Here is a 3,526-nt window from a genome sequence, read left to right on the forward strand (position 1 = left end):
AACATATACATAGCTTTGATTTTAATTCAACAGATACAATTAATACAATCTTTCTGAAATATTGTTTCCTTCTGGGATTTCAATGTCGATTTACATCCGTAAACGGAACAGTTTTTGCGCGTCATAATAGAATATGTAAGTACCTATGTATAATAAAATTATTACACAAAAACTACGACTGCGTCGTCCTTTCGCGATAGTTAATGCAAACTCAGCGTGATTGCATTAAGCGGCCCGCGTCGCCCGACCCCCCGCCAGTTCCCCTCCGTTTCTCTGCACAAGTACATTCGTCGCCATACTGTAGGATGGTAATACTGTGGTAATACCGTCACGACTCACGTCAAATTCAAATTATCTTTGAAACTTGCCAAAGAAGTTTCAGTTCTGACACGTGTGCCCGGCACACACTCTTTTGAAAGAACGGTTTATTTATTTATTTATTAAGTAGACAAAAATAAAAGCCACATAGCATTTCCATTTGCAAGTTCAAAGCATTTTTCCTACGATTGTATGTTCACCGTATACAGAGGTAGCACTAAAAATAACATTGCGTTCATGACACATAAAAAGTAGATTCAAATAATGTCCATAAGCCAAAGTTCTTGATATTAAAAGGCAATATGTCTTAAAGCATTAATTTCCTCACGGGAGCCTCTCTAATGACTCGTAATTACGATCGGAGTAATGGCGGTCGGCCACAAAGCACCTCCATTTTGTTTTGTTTTTTTCATTTTTCTTGGCATGCGCTCTGCCGACTGCCAGCATCGGTCAGTGCTCCATTTGGAAGAAATGTTTTTAATTTTAATTTATTAATATTTTTGCTGTAGTTACACGCAAGATTGTAAAATTTAAAGTTTTTATTGTAGGCAATGCTTACGAAATAAAATTGGCAATCTAAATTCTCATCTAACTTAACGCAACTGATTGAAAATAAAAAAGGTGTGAAATAATAACTTAATTATCCTCATAAAAAACTGGCAATAATCAAAAGTCATAAAAAACCAAAGACAAGAAATATCAAACAAATGGAGAGGCCGAGTCATTTCCCGCCGACGAGCGCGCCATCACATCGTGATTTTGATATTTTTTGTGGTTTCAATTTGATTACGGTGTGCGGTTGATTACCGTCTTCCCGAGAAACACTCCTAGGTACATTTTATCGCATTATCTGTGAAGAAAAAACATTCCAATCTAGAAGTTATAACTTAGGATCGAAGGACTGACTGAAAAAATTCTAGGTACGTATGTTACGTAGGTAGGTACTTACTTTAGACATGATTCTTAAAAATTGTTTATATATTCGCCACATAATCATGGCAAAAAGAACGGCATATAGTTTGAAGCATGTACTTAGGTACTTTCTAATAATTTTTGACAAGATACGAGTACTTATATACCACAGCACTTACTTTGCAACTTTCATATACCTACCTACGACGTGAGATAAGTAAAATATGTACTTTCTTCTGAAGAAATGTTCTATATGGAGTTAAATATTAATTTCAGCAACTACTTTTGCAAGGTAGATAGGTACATTTGGGTACATACATCTACACTAATATTATAAAGAGGAAAACTTTGTTTGTTTGTTTGTTTGATTGTAATGAATAGGCTCATAAACTACTGGACCGATTTTAAAAATTCTTTCACCATTCGAAAGCTACATTATCCACGAGTAACATAGGCTAGGTTTTATCCCGGAAATCCCACGGGAACGGGAACTATGCCGGTTTTTCTTTGAAAACGCGGGCGAAGCCGCAGGCGGAAAGCTAGTAAACTTATATAGATAATTCAAAGTAAAGTTATAGGAACTAAGCTTGTCATTATGAGAGTTATTTCATAAGCTCAAATTAATAGATGATACAGATATGGGCGAGCTTGGATCGATCAGATAAAAAATGCGCTGACGTCATTATTTCGGACCCTCTCGATTTTATCCTACTGGAAGCGACACTTTTAAATTTTATGTTTAGCGTACATAATAATATAAAAACATACATTTATAATCCAATAGGAATAAATAAAACCATACAATGTCAGATAATTATGAAAAATTTCGCGTTTGTGAACATGGAGAAAGTTACCTATCTAGATAAAAATTACAGGTGAACAAATAACTAAGTAAATTAATTAAATTTAAAAATATATTATAGGCTATTATACTTTAGCTATAAATTACGATCTGAAAAGTCCACTCAACCAATAAATTTGATTTGTACAAATGAAAATCAAAGCAAGCGCTTCTAGTAAATTTATGAAATAAAGCCAAATAAAAAAGTTGAACATTCATTAGCCGTCATTGAGGACGCGTCTCTTTCAAACCCAATGATTCTTTTTATTTTTATTGGCATAGTCTTTTAATTATTTTTATCTTAGTTAAAGGTTCTTCGTTGAACCGAGAACTTTTTAAGCACCAATATTTTATCGAGGAAACGATTATTTGCCCGAATAATCTTTAACTTGTGCCATCATCAATTTTTTTCTTGCACCATGTCCTACTAAATATATTACATTTCATAAAATGCTACCATAACTCATAACTGCCATAATATGGTATTAGGTCTTATTTTTTTAATTTTTAATGCAAAAGCTTCTTGATATGAGCTTGATAAAGTGTCTAGAAGCTACAGACGCGGTGTCATGTCGTAGCGGAGTTATTGTCGGGATCGTTCACTTTTACAGCGCTAGATGGCGTTGAAAACAATTGCATACATATGTTCGAATTTTGTATGGAAACCTCAATCGCGATTACGATATTTTTTTGAAAGTTAATTCAAATACAAATGGAATTCCTTAATAGTCGTACTCGCTTCGGCAGTACATATACTAAAATTGGAACGATACAGAGAAGATTAGCATGGCCCCTGCGCAAGGATGACACGCAAAATCGTGAAGCGTTCCACATTTTTTTGACACTTTTACTTCCATAATTTTGGTTTGTGGTTTAATTGTTTTGTTGGTATTTAATATTTATTACTAAGCTTCAATAGAAATTAATCTTTGTATTGTTAATTTAGTGACAACAGAAAAAAATTCAATGCACTCTCTTCACCAGCGCCTGAAATGGAACATTGAGGTGTTTCGAAACCGGTCGTAATTTTAATGCTTTCATAAATAATTAAATAAATCTAAGTGGAACTGGTGAAATTAGCGCAATTTTTTTCTCTCTAATACCTATTAGAGATTTAAAGATTAGAGAACTACCTATGTAGGTAGTTTTTTTATTATTTCAATTTTTTGATTTGTTACATTACCTATCTCTATTCGCTATAACATGGACTAATAGAATGGCTATAATTTTAATCGATAATTATTATTTATAAAGCTATTCGACCAGCAACAGCCATAAACAATAATATTAGGGAATCAAAGGATACCGATACTAAAGTTTTGTCTTATCGCGTCCAAAACAAAAAAGGAATTTTAAATTCACATTAAATCTCTTAAACACCAATTAAATGAATATTTCATTACCTGACTGGACTTTATTTCGTCCTCTTATCGTAATGTTGCCAGACCTCGACAG

At 33.4% G+C, this 3,526-nt stretch overlaps 1 non-coding gene across 1 annotated transcript; it reads left to right on the forward strand.

Annotated features, from left to right (window-relative positions):
* The first annotated feature begins 2,802 nt into the window (after positions 1-2,802).
* LOC149901411 (U6 spliceosomal RNA) lies at positions 2,803-2,909 on the forward strand. The gene has a single exon (XR_016457707.1). It is a non-coding gene; the product is annotated as a U6 spliceosomal RNA (small nuclear RNA).
* Positions 2,910-3,526: the final 617 nt, after the last annotated feature.

This window comes from Colias eurytheme, chromosome 17, assembly GCF_061535395.1.
Source record: "Colias eurytheme isolate Ceu_HAF_F1 chromosome 17, ilColEury1 Martin Lab GWU primary, whole genome shotgun sequence".
Classification (NCBI taxonomy): domain Eukaryota; kingdom Metazoa; phylum Arthropoda; class Insecta; order Lepidoptera; family Pieridae; genus Colias; species Colias eurytheme.